This window comes from Lonchura striata, chromosome 2, assembly GCF_046129695.1.
Source record: "Lonchura striata isolate bLonStr1 chromosome 2, bLonStr1.mat, whole genome shotgun sequence".
Taxonomy (NCBI): domain Eukaryota; kingdom Metazoa; phylum Chordata; class Aves; order Passeriformes; family Estrildidae; genus Lonchura; species Lonchura striata.
In genome coordinates, this window is record NC_134604.1 from 73,052,193 (window position 1) to 73,069,278 (window position 17,086).

General features: G+C 38.6%; 1 protein-coding gene across 1 annotated transcript in view; it reads left to right on the forward strand.

Annotated features, from left to right (window-relative positions):
* Nucleotides 1-13,314: 13,314 nt before the first annotated feature.
* The window catches only part of LOC144248904 (uncharacterized), a 137,246-nt gene continuing 133,474 nt past the window's right edge, over nt 13,315-17,086 (forward strand). The window contains exon 1 of the mRNA XM_077790882.1: nt 13,315-13,807. The gene's annotated coding sequence lies outside the window, so the exon portion shown is untranslated. The remainder of the gene's footprint in view (nt 13,808-17,086) is intronic.

Sequence of the window (17,086 nt, forward strand, 5' to 3'; positions counted from 1 at the left end):
TTCCTTTTGGTTTCTCTTAGTTACTGTGAAAAAATATCTGCTTGATCACAATGTCAAGAAGTATGTATTATTTTATGTGATTCACTATTTTTCTTATTTTTGTTAAAAGATGTTGATACTATTGAATTAGATATCTTCAGCAATGATATTGTTAATGTTTAAATATTCAGATTACACCATGGTAAAAAAAAATTGAGACCCTTCAAAAACAGGAGTAGCCAAAGTTCATATCTTGGTTAGGGTTTTGTTGATTTTATTACTTTTAAGGGAGAAAATATAGTATTTTGTTGGTTGGGAATTAAAATCATTAGTTAATTTTTTGAATCTTATTTTATAAAAACTGAGAAAGTGTCAAAAGCAAGTACAAAGATGTTCAAATTATTTTTCATTTTTTTCATCATCTCTCCCTACATTTTAAAATAATCATTTGCATTGTTGCGGATTGAAAACAAAGGAATTGTGTGAAAAAATATCTGTTTTAAAGTCATATCTCATAGAAAGACTATTTTATATTTCACACTTAGTGATAAAACACTGCATGAAAGAAATTTTAGAAATATATGTACACTCCTGCTTTGATAAAGTTCTTCATTTTCATTCTGGAAGAGTCACAAGTGGATTAAGTATAGAATTATACAGCAAGCTAAACAGACTAATGTTTTCTGAAAAGGATTAATAGACATGTCTTTCATTGCAACATATTCCCTCATACTCTGTTGCAGAAAGTCAAACCTTACAGTATTTTTCTCTGGCTCGGGGATGTCGTTTTGTAGTTTTGTTCAGCTTGATTATTTCTCTGAAATATTTCACTGCAGTTACCAAAATGCAAGAGTTTCTGATTTGTGTTCTCCAGAAGGAAAGCTGGAATGGTTGAGTATCCTTGATAATGTTGAATTATTTACAAACTTGAAGTCATAGTTGATGTGTGTCTTTTACATTGTATAGTTACACTTCTGAATAGGTCATAATATTTAATTTGCAGACATGCCACACAAACCCTCTTTATCTATATAGATTACACCTGGAAATAAAACAGAGCATATTGTGAAGAACATATTGCAGTCTAAGGGGTCCAGATATTAGCAGTCATTGAACAGTATACTCAGAGTCTTTGACTGTGAAATATTTAGAAAGCTTCATTAACACCCACGATTGAATACAGTAACTACCATCGTGTCAAGGCTATGATTCGAGATGTTAATAGCCCTTTGGTTTACCCTCCAACCATCTGGAATATTTAACAGATTCAGGCACTCTAAAGAAGTATGTAGCATGCTCAGTTCCTACTGTCCCTTTCAGCTGGACAGTTTTTTTCACACAGCTGTTTAGCCTGAATGTTCTCCATATGGAATGACATGGTCCACTTAGAATATATAAATTATTTAGAAAATTCGTCCTTTCTAATTGCTTTTACATTAAAAAGTAGTTTATTTAGACAATTAAATTGCACATAACATTAACGTTGTAAAGTATGTTGGAGATGACTGCATTGAATTAATTGGCTTATTTTACCTGGCATACAGAAATGTAACACTATTACCACATGCCATTCTGTAGCTATTGTAGCAAATTGTAAATTGTAAGCTGGAAATGAGGCAGTAAAAGCAAACATTGAGGAGGATAAAAAAAAACATGTCAGAACCACATTTCAGAATATGTTTTAAATTATTTGCTAATTGCGTTTGCTGAATTAGTGGAAACATATATTACGTTCTTTGGAGCAACTGCAAATTTTAAAGGAGCTGCATTTTTTTTACCCTAGATCACAAGACAAATGGAAATACAACTTTCATACAACTGCTTAAACAAATTTATAAGAAATATGTAGTGAAGAAACTTAAAAATATAGATCATATATGGTCAAGCATTTTTTTAACTTTCTTGGTAAAACCTGGATGACAACAATTTGGAAAGCGCAGTTATTGATTAATTAACAATATAGGGAAAGCATTTGTGTTGAATGTCTAACCATTTTTGTGTATTTAACATCCTCTTGTTCAAATAAGTTTTAAAAAAAATGATCGTATACTGGCACAAATTAAAAGAATGAACTGATGATATTACCTGGGCATTATAATATTAGTAAAACAGCAGGCCAAATAATAACATTTAATAAAATTGATTTACATGAATATTATCTCTCTTTGACTTCACTGAAACAAGACAAAAGAGTTCATACACATATTTGAAATCTCAGGTTAAATGAGATTAAATTATCAGGTTTTTTCCTGAACTACTAAACCCCTTTTTTTTAACCTTTTAGCCCTTTATATAGTTTGTATATCGTTATGCAAACATGAAACCAGTTAAACAGAGTAAAGAAGTCTTACATTAACTAAGAACTATATGGAGGTGGATGCTTTGAGTATATTATATGGATACTGATGTGTTCTTTGGGAAAATAGAACATTTTTCTCAGCATAATGTAGTGTTTGACAAACCACTTTAGTCTTTAATCAGATTTACTAGCAGGAGGAGACAGCTGAACATATAAGATATTCTGCTAACATACTCTGAAACTTACTGAATTTGAAACTTTTCAAGACCCAAAAGAAGAAGAGAAGTTGTCACAGAGAAGGGAGAGTGAAAGAGGTGTGTTTGAATGTCTGTGCATGTCTATGTACAAAGCACATTATGTAGACAAGCTAGAGCACTTCTTACACATTTTTTCCCATTTTATCTTCTTTTTTTCCTGTATGCAATTTTTCCAGATTATGTAATTTTTTATTTACTGATCTGACTTTATCTCTCCTTTCATTGTTTAAAATTCTTCGTCCTCTATTTTGATGCAGGTAAACTGGTAGATTATTGCACTTGTATAATTTTGATGCATTTGGATGATTTGGCCTTATGCTTTTTCTTCAAATATTGCTTATGTAAGACAGAGCTCTCTAAACATTTTTTTTACCTCTCCTTTAATTTCCTTGTGTTTTCTGTTGCTATTTCCTGAGTTTAGTTATGATTGTGTCTTTAAGATCAATGTTTTATATTTACAAATATTCCTTGCCTTCATTTTAAGGTTCATAAATCCCAGAGTTGCTCTTGTTGAAGTTGCCTTCTGTCATCAAAATTTCTACTTATTTCTGTGAGCAATTAAAAAGTGAAAAAAAAAATAGAGAAGGCAGTAGTTTATTTCTGTTGTTTTTCTTATCCAACAAATATTTTTTCTAATTTTTGTGACTCAGAACAGGTGTTCCTTGCTATATCTTAATATATCTTTGAAATATCTAGGTCAAATTACTTATGTTTTCCTGCTGTTTGAAAGTGATAGAATTTGATTGTTCCCAGACTTTCTGTTTTAGTCATCTTGTTCATAGCCTATTCTGACAACTAAATTGTTATTACCACAAGTACCATCCAACATCATCAGCAATATTAAACTTTCTGTAAATATGTCCTTTATCTATGACTGGGTAAAGGTTTAAATTTTTGGTCTATCTGGTATGTTAATAACTAAATTGTTATTACCACAAGTACCATCCAACATCATCAGCAATATTAAACTTTCTGTAAATATGTCTTTTATCTATGACTGGGTAAAGGTTTAAATTTTTGGTCTATCTGGTATGTTAATAACTAAATTGTTATTACCACAAGTACCATCCAACATCATCAGCAATATTAAACTTTCTGTAAATATGTCCTTTATCTATGACTGGGTAAAGGTTTAAATTTTTGGTCTATCTGGTATGTTTAAGCAATTTCAGTGAACCTAATGAGAAACCTAAAAGAGAAAAAACTCTTGGGATTCCTATCTGGAAATAAATCAATCTTCTCTCTAAGAGGTGTAAAACCTCTGTGAAACCTACAAATTATGGACAAATTTTTCTACATTTCAGGATTTGGACTGTGAAAATCAATGGCTTACAGAAATGAAGCTTCTACAACGGAGTAAATACCAGCCACATGCAAAAACTATGTAAGCACTATATTTTTTCAACATGCATCTACACATGAATCATTTATGAAGTCAAGAAAACAATATCATCTCTTGAAGGGATTTGACAACCGTAATTGTTGTGGTGTAAGAGTCAGTTTTTAACATTTATTCCATATTCAAGAAAGTACTAAATGCTTAAGTTGTCTGTACAGACTGAAAGTTTCTTGAAGTTGACAATTTAAATGTTGCATACATTATAAACATAAACTAGGGATTGTGCTTCTATCTCATGTAATGCAAATAAAAGATGTGCTACTTGTAGTCAATTCCTTATTTTTCAGTCTTGTGTTAAAATGAAAGAAAGAAAAATCTTGCAAATTTTAAATGGTGGGATTTATTGGGTGGAATTATTGCCTATGTCTCACGATACTATTGTCACTGAAGCAGCATATTAAGAGAATAATATTAAAACTGATTAATAATCAGAGTTAAATAATAAATATTTCTACTGAAGAATTTATTTTTGAAGAACTTTGAGTTCAAAAGAAGGAATCTTCCTGCCAAGAACCCCTTAATAATGAATTGAGAAGGTACTGAAAAAAAGGCTTAAGGGTAATAAGGAGAGAATAGTGGACAAGTTGGAGATTTTTACTGTTGATAGGAAGACTTGTAGGATTTTTAAATGAACACAAAATATTGTGAAGAGCTTTCAGAAGTATACTTCATGAAAGTTTCAAACAGATTTTAGTCTGGAAGTCATACTGAGTTTTGCATAGAAAATGGATCTGAAGTAAGAATTCAGAGTTCAAATATCCTTTGATTTTAGTATACTAGATCACTACTGAAAGTACAGGAGAGGTATGATACATCTAATCCTAAAGCAGGAGTATGAAACAGTTCAAATTAATTGTACTCTAAGAATTTCTCTCTTTTAAATATGAAAGGATCATAGAACATCCAAATCTCTTGTTATAATTATACAGGATTCAAGTTTTGTAGATATCTCCCATTGCCACTGACTGGTGCTCAATCATTATATTTTGGGGATCCCTTGAAAAATAATTATATATTTACTTTTCATTCTACTAAATTGAAACTGTTTTAGATTTGGCTTCTCTGCTAATAATTGGCATGTACTTGCCCTTTGTCTTTTTTTTCCCTCAGAATTAACTTTTCCCATATTGAAACCTACAGTTTAATCTATTTTTTTAAAGATCTGGGCTAATCTTATAAAGCTTGCTTAAGTATAACTACTTGTACATAAAGAAGTCTAACATTCATGTTCCTGACACCTGGTACTTAAACATTATCTTTTAAACACTTTGACACTTACATATGGCAAACATAGAAGTAGGAGGAACAATCTGCATAGAGTCCTCAGAAGACCTTAAATTAAAGAGGAGAGGAGAGGAGAGGAGAGGAGAGGAGAGGAGAGGAGAGGAGAGGAGAGGAGAGGAGAGGAGAGGAGAGGAGAGGAGAGGAGAGGAGAGGAGAGGAGAGGAGAGGAGAGGAGAGGAGAGGAGAGGAGAGGAGAGGAGAGGAGAGGAGAGGAGAGGAGAGGAGAGGAGAGGAGAGGAGAGGAGAGGAGAGGAGAGGAGAGGAGAGGAGAGGAGAGGAGAGGAGAGGAGAGGAGAGGAGAGGAGAGGAGAGGAGAGGAGAGGAGAGGAGAGGAGAGGAGAGGAGAGGAGAGGAGAGGAGAGGAGAGGAAAAAAAAAAAAAAGAAAAAAGAAAAAAGAAGAAAAAAGAAAGAAAAAAAGAAAAAAGAAGAAGGGAAAAAATGTGTATATCAACATATTGTGTATGAGAAGATGGACATGTACTTAAGCTTTCCATTATAGTGCCTTTCAAACTAGTGACAAAAGTAGAATGTTGTGACTAAGTAACAATAGACTAACTCTTCTATGTTTGACATAAATATTCACTGAGAACTTCAAATTGATGAAATTATCTGGTAGTCTATGAGAAAGCTGTTCCTACATAGACATCTACAGAATTCATTACTTGCCTTTCTCTGTGAAAGCAAAGAAAAGCACTAAGAAGATCCACAGAGAATCACTGCAATAACTATCTGCTTGTACTGGACATTTGTAATGCCCAAGAGCCATGGTTGCTATCCTTTCCTTGTAAAATGGTGACCTATATTTTTTTAAAAAAACTCTTCCATACACTTTCACTTCCACCTTCAAAAAAAACCCCAAATATTTAATTGATAGATTTTTACTTCTCTTTTATGCTATTAGATAATTTAAAAAAATAAAACAAAAAAGAACAGGAAGGCATTTCATCCTTGACTAGAGCTGGGTTCATCTGATCAATTTGATTGCCATACTTTAAGGTTTTTTACTGATTAATACAGAAATACCACTTTTTTTTTTTTTTTTGTAGCTGTGAAAACTTACAGAATATCTTGATTTCTTAAAACAGTAAAAAATCTCTAAGAAACAACTTCTTTTCAAAGGAAAGCAGACTTGAAAAATCTTATTTTACATTCTGGATCTGGTATGGTTCTGAACTGCATGTTTGTCATTTTATTATTCATGTGGATATTTAACTGAGCAACAAGATGAAACACTAGATTAACACAGCAATGAGAGGCATCAAACATCCTGAGGGAATGACTATATTACTATCATCAGGAAAAGGTGACCAAGCTACTTCAGATATATTAGTATAAGCTACTGGCTTATTTAGAATATTACCATTAGCAACAGGCAAATGTTATGTCAATTAAGTTGAGAACAATGTGGCAATATGTACAAATTTTCTAAAAATTAAAAAAAAAAGAAAATAAAATATATAAAAAATCTGAATAAAGATATATAATATTACATATTAGTGAATGGGTGAGTTTTGTCAAAGATACATTCTAGAATGACTTAACAAAACCTGTGGATTATATAATTAATCTCTGAGTTAAATAACCTATATCATCATTATAGTACAATGGATAAAGAGATACTGTGGCAATTTAAAAATAATACTTGCTACATAGAATTAGAAAATACCTTTCATTTAAATTATTTATAAGTAATGAAAATGCTTTGAGACCATTCAAACAAAACAGCTAATTACCTTGATTTCTCAGTGGCTCTTATTCCTTTTGAAATGGCATGAAATCTATACAAAGTAAGAAGGAGTTGTCTAGATTCATTTTTGAGAAAGAAAAGTCAACACTAAAAAAGACCTGCAGGTTGTGATTTAGCCTTTGCTTCTTATTTTTTTGCCATAAGTGAGAAAAAAAGACAGGACCTGGTCGCCATGTTAAGCTCTTAGTAGTCTTTCTGGCACTGTTTGACACTAGCTAAAAGATTCTTGACAAAGAAGAATTCCCTTAGATAACTGAGTTGTGGAAACATTGATGTGCATCAGAAACTCAAAATCAACAAATATAACAGTATCCATAAACTTCATTTGTTAACGATTTTTTTTTTTTAGTTAATGCCTGATAATTTTAAATTTTACATTTTTTGCTTATAGTGTTTCTCCCTAGAAATAAAACATTTATAACATCACAAAAAATTATAACCCTTTTTCTAGCCTTTTTTTTTTTCCCTGCAGAAAATGGTTTCTGGGTGCTTTTCAACACAGGATTAAACTGTTAGCATTTTATATGTAATAAAAGTTATCCTTATGTATATGTGAGACATAGTGCCTCCTTTCATTAATGGTAAAAGAGGTTTTTGTCTCTCAAAGGGAAAATAAAAAAGAATACTCAACCAATACAACTGTAATAAACACTGGTGTCATATTTTGTACATTAGTCTTAGCCTGACTGACAGATGGGGTTGATATTCTTAAAGGAATAAAGATGTTAAATCTATCCTGAAAGATGTTAAAATCTATCCTTTTTTAAAGTCTTTTCTGAGAGCAAGACCAAAAATGCTGAGCATCCTGAAGCACTAATGGAGTATGTCTGCAGATAGTAGTGTCATAAATTTTAATCATACCACAAAATTAATGAATTGTGATACACAGAACTTTCTGTTATCTTTTTGTACATAACTAATTTAAAGTCATACTTAAGTATTTACTTTAGCCATAGTTTATTGTATTCTTAAAAATGTATATGGGCCAAAGAGTACATGATGAAGAAACACCTTTGCAATGAGTGCACAAATCAAAAATATGAATAAATGTTATTATTAATGAATGAAAATTATCCAGAAAATTTCTGACTGTCTTAAATTAGAAGGGATTAACAGGGTGCAAGAGGTTAGGCTAAAAGTATTCTGAAGATATGACATTTTCTGTACTGAAAACCAAGTTCAAGACAAGTATTCTGCTAGGTATTAAGAAGAATAAAGGCTATGTAGGAATGTAAAATGTAGGAATCTTGTTTGGCAAAATTCTAGAATTGCTTTGATGCCAACTCTTCATACTAGTAATTTGAAGGTATACATGATGTTACTTAAAAAAAAAATAAGAGGAAAAAATGCAAAGAGGTGAAATACTTGCTAAGAATCCTGAAAAGATCCCTCACTTGAAATTACAGTCTAAATTTTTTTGTTTATTCCATTTATGTTTCTTTAAACAAAAAGGCCTGTCAACACTGCAGTTCACTGTTCTGAGGTAATAAAATGAAAGACAGGTTCATGCATTATGACATAATTGTCACTGTAGTGACTTCTGCAAACCCCTGCTACAAAACATCTGGAGACACACAAATTAATACCAAGATTTGAAAATTCTGTACTTCAGCTTTTGGCAATTTTAACAAAAAGTAAACAAAGAATCTTCTTTGCATACTTATCCACCTGGAGCTAATTATGCTAATTGCTATTAGTTGTCTGACAAACTTACAAACGTTATGATTTTTCTTTATCTTCCAATCAAAGAGGTAGCATACAAGTGAGACATGTTCTATTGGTATAGAGTTGTTATTCTCTAGAGCAGTTACAAAGATGTTTCATTTCTGTAATTCTGATCTGGTTTTATTCACTAAGATTATTTCATTATTCTAGTACTAATTTAGATTAGAATTTTTATGTACAGACATACATAGTTGTATGGGATTAATTGAAACTTTTTATTTTTTCTTCCTTTTTCTCTCTGGGACTGCCTTACTGCCTATAAAATACAAGCTTAGTATGTGTGATATTTCCAGTATTTAAGTTGGAAAGAGTATTTGTTCTCTACACAAACTCATAGAAGTTGAAGACAACAGGGCTATCAAGATAGAAATATTTTGGTATCATATGTAGAAGGCTGTTATACGGATAATTGAAATTTAGGTATATGGACTTCTCAGTAAACTGAGTAAACTGAGTAAACTAAGTAAATTAGTAAAGTTGGACCCAGGGAGAAAACACTTTTCCCTTACTATTAAAATATCTGCTTGAAAGAAGTTGCTTGTCCTTACCTGTGTAGCAACCTTTTGTTGACCATTGGCCAGGTAAGGAGTCGAGGCTCCTAGGTTAGATTACATGCCTAGCTTTTTAGTGGAAAATCTGGGGAAAATAATTTATACCCCTCTGTGAAGCAGATGATGTAATTCTACCAAGAAAATTCCTGAGTGAAAATAAATACTCTAATGCCAGGTAGACATTAGTCATGTATTCAGACACCTTCTCAATGTCCTATGCTACCAAAACATGTTTTTCAAGGCTTACAGACTTACCACAGTACTTTATAACATTATTCACATAGAACTTTCATTGAATTTATGTAAATATTATCTATGAACAAAGGGTATGAGATTTGGTCCTTAGCTTAATTGCATGCACTGTTTTCCAATTAATATCAGCTGCAATGCTACGATAGATTTACAATATTTTTGCTATGACTAATAGTCTTTGTTTGATAGTTCTATTTCTTCTGCTTCATAGTCAGCATATCACCAATTACAGGAAAGGACTATTGTTCTGTAATATAAACCAGCAGGCTATAAGAAATGACAAATATGCTGTTCCAGAAGGAAAGCACTGACTTACAGTAGTTTCTATTATTTTAAGTGTCGTTTTCATGGCATATTCAGAGAATAAGGAAACTGCAATAACAGTTTTGCAGCTTTGAAACATTTTTAACTCCATTTCTATTCCATTTATAAAATATTTTTGTCTACCATGGTTTTCTCTTGAAGCACACAATATATTAAGAAGCTGATAAAATGCTCTATATCTAGACTCTGTTCCAACTGCTGTTTTCAGAATGAGTCTCGTAAGCCAAAACATTCTGAGAACATTGTTGTCTTCCTGGGGAGCAGCCATCTACAGGAACTATGGTTCTCAGACACTACATGACTCTGTTACTGTAAGTGTTGCTTTATGTCTCTAAGTTTGTCCTTCTGGTAATATCTGAGGGTTGCTGATCTCCATTACTTGCTTGTTTCTTTAATTAGTCTTTTCTGAAAAGGCTGGAATGACTGTAATATCAGGCTGTTTCAAGATCTGAGGATCTTGAGAAAAATGAAAATTAGCTCTTCAGAATTAACTAGATAATTAATTTTACTATTTGTAATCTTAAATATTATGTCTTCAGTTGTTGCTGAGATTACTGCATTCTAGGGAGGTACCACTAGGACATAATGTACTGGCAACAGAGCAACAAAGACTTTTTCATGGCCCATGAAACTCCCTGAAAAAAAGAGTGGAAGAATTACTTGGACTATAAAACTATCCTGAACCCTGTTTTAGTGGTATTGTTGTCAGTATCCATCCAAGATTTACATTTACATTACTTGCAATTATTGCAGTGAAGGTGTAGTCCTAGATTAGTGTTTAACTACTTGAGCTACTGAAATTTTCATACATAATTTCATCACTGTATTCTAAAATTAGGTACATTCCTACCATAGGACTTATATTTTAGTTCATAATTCTTAGTTTTGCCTTGGTCAGCTATATCTCTTGTTCCATCTTAAGAGTTATGCTCCTCACTTTCAGATACATTATTTTGAATATTTAAATGTGTCCATGGTCTCCATGAGAATCTGATGTGTGATGAAGTCAGAGCTGAATAGATAGTAAGACTCACAGAAAGTAAGATTCAGGTCAAGTTGGGCAGTAGTGTTGACCTGCTGGAGAGCAGGAAGGCTCTGCAGAGGTATCTGGCAAGGATGGATCAATGGGACAAGGACAACAATACAAGCTCCAATAACACCAAGTGCTGAGTCTTGCATTTCTTCACATCAACCTCATACAGTACTACGGACTTTGGGCAGAGTGACTGGAAAAATGCCCAGAGGAAAAGGACCTGGGTGTACTGGCCAACAGCCCCTGAATATGAGTTGACAGTGTGCCCACAAAGACCAACAATTGGACTTAGTGCTGTGGTTAATTGGTATGGAGGTATGTGTTATGGTAAGTTGGCATGCCAAAACTTTGCCTCACTCTCAGGATGTTAATTTGGGGTTACTAAGACAGATTGGTTTGTTACTAAGGCTAAAATTATTATCTGAGTATTTTATTGAATTAATTGTAGATGCCTAAGACTATAAAAAAAACCCTAAATTAGAGTTTATCCAGGCTTAACTGATGAACCTTATTCATATGTTGTCAACTGTACTATTGACTGATGCACAAAGATGTTGAGACTCTTCAATCATTAAAGATTCAAACAACTTTCAGAACAAATATCAAATAGATATTGTCTCAAAAATATCAATTGTGAATTAAATATGTATTTTTACAACCTTTATCTCTGCAAACATGAAACAGAACTACTTGCCTTTCTTCTTAATGTAAATCAAGGCAATTATATTTGAACTGATAAGGAGTTGGCAAGGTCTTTAATTTTAAAAGGTGTTAAATACTTCACTCATTCACCTGCCTTCTGGTATGCATGACTATCTAACTAATCTTTCAAAGAACATTTACGCTATTATCAGACAATTAGCCACAGTACTGTCAGATTTTATTGGTAAGGATAGAACTCCAGAGCATTGCTCAGTTTCTCATACACTGGAAGATCAAAAAAGCCATTAAATGATTCAGCCATTCCATGCTCAAATTTTCTTATTCACCAATTTGTGCAATTGCTGAAAAATATATTCAAAATATTTATTTTGTATTTGATATAAAATTGCAAACCATAGTGAAACACATGCTTACTCAGCCCTACAGAATGTTACAATATAAGCAAGGAATATGTTTTTAGATTGTTCCATGGAATATTGAAAATATTGACAGAGGAATGGAATTCTGAAAGAAAATGTAAGAAAGGATGGTAGTTTTACCTTTCTATGCATTTGTCATCCTTACTTTCAGAACTATTTATTTAAGTCACATGCTAAGTGACTACTTCTTCTGTATTCTGGTTTGACATAATGAGGCGAGTAATACCTCAGTGTAGGTACATAAATATAGATGTCTACATGTGAGCTAAAGCAAAAACTCAGTTGTATAAAAAATCTTCCTGCTGACTCCATTTAAGATGCATTAAACTGATGTGAGGTCCCTCATCTCCACTCCATTTCTCAGGTCTCTTATCTGCCAGCTTTGTGCAGCTGTCTCTGATACTCTAACATCTAAAAAAAACAGCAGTAAAAAGCCAAAAATAAACCCTGTTCCTATTTAGAGGAACCTAGAGTTATTCCACTGATCAAATATATTTTCTGCTTTAGCTGAAGATTCAGCTTCTCATACTTTTGTTAACTCTAGAAACAGGATCTTTATTGGTCATTGCATGAGCTTAGTAAAACAGCTCATGTTTAGACATCTGCAGGGTAAGCACAGATAAGGAAGTACCTGCGTAGTGATCTGAACACAGTCATTAATTTATTCATGGTTCTCCATACCCTTCCTTTCCTATCTTTTAAATGTTTTACTTCTATTAGAGATATTACTTCTCTTCTGTAGTTTAGGACTTTGGTTCAGTTTCTCTTTAGGCCCTCAACAACATCTGAAATACCCTGGAATGTCCATGACATTTCTGTGGGACTGGTGGACTTACAGTGGACTAAAGTCCTGGTCTGAGAGCTGGGTGCCAGGACAAGCACTTCTGGATTACTACCCTAGTATCAGGATTTTATATCATACAGGTGCACTCAACTCTGCTGCTGACCTAGGTGCAGGTGTCAACAACTTTTAATGTATAACAAGAATTAATCTTACACCCCAGAACTTGCCCAATAAGCAAAACTTAACGCTGGTTTGCAATATGAACTTGTCCAATCAATATCCATTGGTGGTATCTATTACACACTTGGCTTCTGTGGGAGGGGACTTGGGAAACTGTCCCCCCGAATTACCCTGGGAGGTGACAGGTGTGTAGTTCCCTGCCTCCCCTGTTATCAATCAGTATGTCTGTCATCCCTTGGTGCTAGAAAATTCTTTGTTCTTTATACCTCCATTGGTTCCTTCCCTGAAACCGCTCTTTCCCTTTACCCTCATTGGTTATAACCCTGCCACTCGACCCTGACTCTGCCCCCGAAGCCTTCCCTCACTGAACGCTTCATGCCTGGACCCTCCCTCTCTTGTCCCCGTTATAATCCCGATTCCGCCCCCTGTTCGAGGCTCTCAGAGCGAGCTCCCTCCCGGAGTGGTTGTTTTCCCTTCGCTCCCTGAATTGCTGTTCCTCAATAAACGCTCCTGGAAAAAAGCCGCCTGTGAGCCGTCCCGCCTTCATAGAGGAAGATTTCATTACGCTATCCGGCTTCCGAGGACTCGGCTCTCTGACAAGCAGAGTGGTCAGAGACCCAGAAGCCGCAACTGGCGCCCGAACAGACTGGCCCCTCTCAGGAGTCAGCCGCAGAGCGTCTCCTCGGCTGCCTCGGCTCTGTGATCCGGCTGCCCGAGGACGAAAAGCGCCGTTCGCCGCCAGTTCCACGAGCGGCTGCTCTTCGTTGAAGAAGATCGCCTACCTCGCGGGCTGCAGACACCTCGTCCTGGTTCGACTTCGAGTTTGGGAGCAGACTCCGAACGGGACGAGACCTGCAGCGCTTCCTCTCCCCCTCAGAGGCTTTTTCGTTTTGACAGCGGTCTTTTTGTGGTGAGTTCCTGGTGCCCTGTCTGGCACCCGACCCTGTCTCTTTTCCTTTTCGTTTCTCTCTTTGTCTCTTTGGGGATTTCCCTTTTTTCTGCAGTGAGAATGGGCAATCGCCTGTCTCCTGCCCGGCGGGATTTTTACCTCCACGTTAAATCCTCCCTTGTTTTGGGTAACATTTCTTTTAAAAAGAGGGACCTTAAGGCTTTTGTTAATCTTATTTTCGATAACTTCCCTGACACCTCCAGGGATGATTTTTCTTCTCTTATTTTCTGGGGAAATATTGGGAAACTGTTATACGCATTACAAGTAAAGGGCAATTTTTCTGTGGGGCATTTTTTTCCACTTTTTCATTCTATTTACACTTTATTTAAACAAAAGGGTGAGAGTTGGGTTCCCGGTTCTCCTAACCCTCATTCCACCCCCCCCACTCCTAACCCGGTTTCCCCTAAGGGTGGGTCGGGCAGCAGATCCTGCCATAACCAGGCACAGGGCTGCTACCGTCTCCCTGCTGCTCCCCGCCCCACTCTGTCCTCTCCTCGTCCTGGGACTGGCCATCCCAGTGCGACTCTTTCCTCTCCCCAAAGCCCTCAAACCCCTGTACCCAGTTTAAAACCATGTTATTCGATTCCTGATCTCTGTCACCACACCTCACAAAATGGCGCCGGCCACATGGCCGAGCAGCCCGCCACCGAGGGACAAAATGGCGCCTCCTCTCCACCTCCTCACTCCCTTCGGGCCCCTGCCAGTCCCCCTCAGGCTCCACCTCCGTCGAGTGCCGCCCCTGCGTCGGGTCCCGCCCCTACCACCGCGTCGATTGTTACGTCGTCGGGACCCGCCCCTCCAGCCCCCATGGCCACACCCCTGGGTGGGCCCCCGGTGGGAGGGACCGGCCTGCAGGAAGGGCACGCCCCGGTGGGAGGGACCGGCCTGCAGGAAGGGCACGCCCCTGTGGGAGGGAACCCCCTGCCGGAAGGCCACACCCCGGTGGGTGAGCCTGGCCACGCCTCCCCTCAGGCCTCTTCTGGTTCCCACGCCACCGGAACCGGAAGTCGGCCTGGCCGGAAGCAGGCCATCTTGGCCTGCCGGGCTTCATGCCACCGAAGCCCACCGGCCAAGGGGAAGGTCCGAGCCCTTGCTCGTCCTGCCTCATCCTCCGATGAGGATGAGGACAGCGACAGCCCCCGGCCCACACCTAGGCCGGGAGGTGGGTGGGCCCGGATCAGGGCAGAGGCAATTAAGGATGGGGATTTAGAATTCGCAAAAGATCTGGGGCCGTTCGCAGCACCTGTGGTGAGGACCAGGGGGCAGCGGCCACACTGGGAGCAACTCCCATATGTGGAGATTAAAGAACTGAGGAAGGCTGCCAAAGACTATGGTCGAGACTCTCCTTTCTTTAAGAATGTATTGGACCTCACTTTCTCGGGCCATACATTGGTCCAGCATGACGTTAAATATATTGCCAAGTCCCTGCTCACTCCCACCGAGCTGTTATTGTGGGACATTCAATGGAGAAAGCTCCTCAAGCCTCTTCTGAAAAAACACAATTTAGCAGAGGCAATTGGAGAGGGAGAGGAAGCCATAGAAGCCCTGGCAGGGGAGGGGGAGTTCAGCCAGCCAGAGGACCAAATACTGTTACCCACGGAGGTCCTAGATGACATCAAGGAGGCTGGCCGAGCGGCACTGTTAAAAATCCCCGATGGGAAAACCCCGCTCCAGAACTTTTCAGCTATTACCCAGGGCCCAGAGGAATCTTTCATAAAATTCGTGGACCGGCTGAGGGAGGCCATCGACCGGCAGATAGACCATCCTGCAGCGAGGGAAGAGCTCCTGAGAAAGATGGCCATGACCAACGCGACAGCCGAGACAAAGAAGATATTAAGGACTTTACCTCAGGACCCCGAACCCACCATCGCACAGATGGTGGAGGCCTGCACGAAAGCCGCCTCCACCGAGACCACTGTCGCCCTTGCAGTAAGTAAGGGGATTGGGGAGGCGATGTTGACGATGAACACCATCCGGTGCTTCGGGTGTGGCCAGATGGGCCACATACAAGCCAACTGCCCATACTGGCCCCCGGAGCAACCACACTACTCGTACACACCCTCCCCAAGACCAATACCCAGGAACCCGATGCCCTACCATCAGCAGGCGGGAAACGGGTCGCGGAGCGCGGGGAGGGGCCGCGCAAGGACAACAAGTGGCCCCTCACAGCGCCCAGGCCTCCCCACCATCCGGGAGGACCGGTGGCCCAGCGGACAGTTCCGGAGGGTTGGCGGAGCCACGACGACGGGCTCCGCCTCTTCCGTAGAATCCGCAACCTAAATTCAGACACTCACCGGGTCCTCAAAAGCTCCATCACTGTGACTCTCCAGGATGAGGACCTGGTGAGAGTTCCCGCTGGGTTCCTGGAACCCCCTTACCGTAATTGTGAGGTAACAGTGTTAATACTCGGAGATTGCAGGCTCACACCAGACCGTGTTACCGTCGTTCCTGAAGTGGTGTGTTTTCAGCCGGGGTCCGAGGTCACCGTCTCGGTCATCTGCCATCAACCACCTTGCACCATCACCAAGGGGCTCCCCTTCGCTGCCATGTACCTCCTCGACGTGGCCGACCCCACCGATCCACCAGTACAGGACTATTTCGCTGGACATGACTCCGGGGAAGACAATTTTGTCTTCCTCACACAAAATGTTTGCAAATCCAGACCAATGATTGAGACTGTTTTATCGCTTCAGGGAAAGTCCATCAAACTGGACCTGATGGCAGACACCGGGGCAGACGTCACCATCATTCCCCGGTCAAAGTGGCCCCGCGACTGGGAGTTGGTGCCCCCTTGTGGCACAATCTCCGGAGTGGGAGGAGCTGTCAACTCCAAGCGCAGCAAACACCTGGTAAGTGTGGAGGGCCCTGAGGGACAGGTTGCCACCATTCGGCCTTTTGTTGTTTCATCTAACATCATGTTATTAGGCAGGGACGTTTTGTCCCAATGGGGTGCCCGCCTCGATATCCCTAGCCCTGCATGGGATTTTTAGTATGGGCCACTGCAGAGCGCACCTCCCCACCGCTGAATTGGAAGACCGATGTTCCAGTGTGGGTGGACCAGTGGCCCCTTGTGGAGGAGAAATTAAAAGCGCTCCATGAATTAGTAGAGGAGCAGGTCCGCCTGGGGCATTTAATACCCTCCACCAGCCCCTGGAACACTCCTGTCTTTGTTATTAAAAAACCTGGCAAAGACAAATGGCGCCTGCTCCAAGACCTGCGCAGGGTCAATGAGGTAATCGA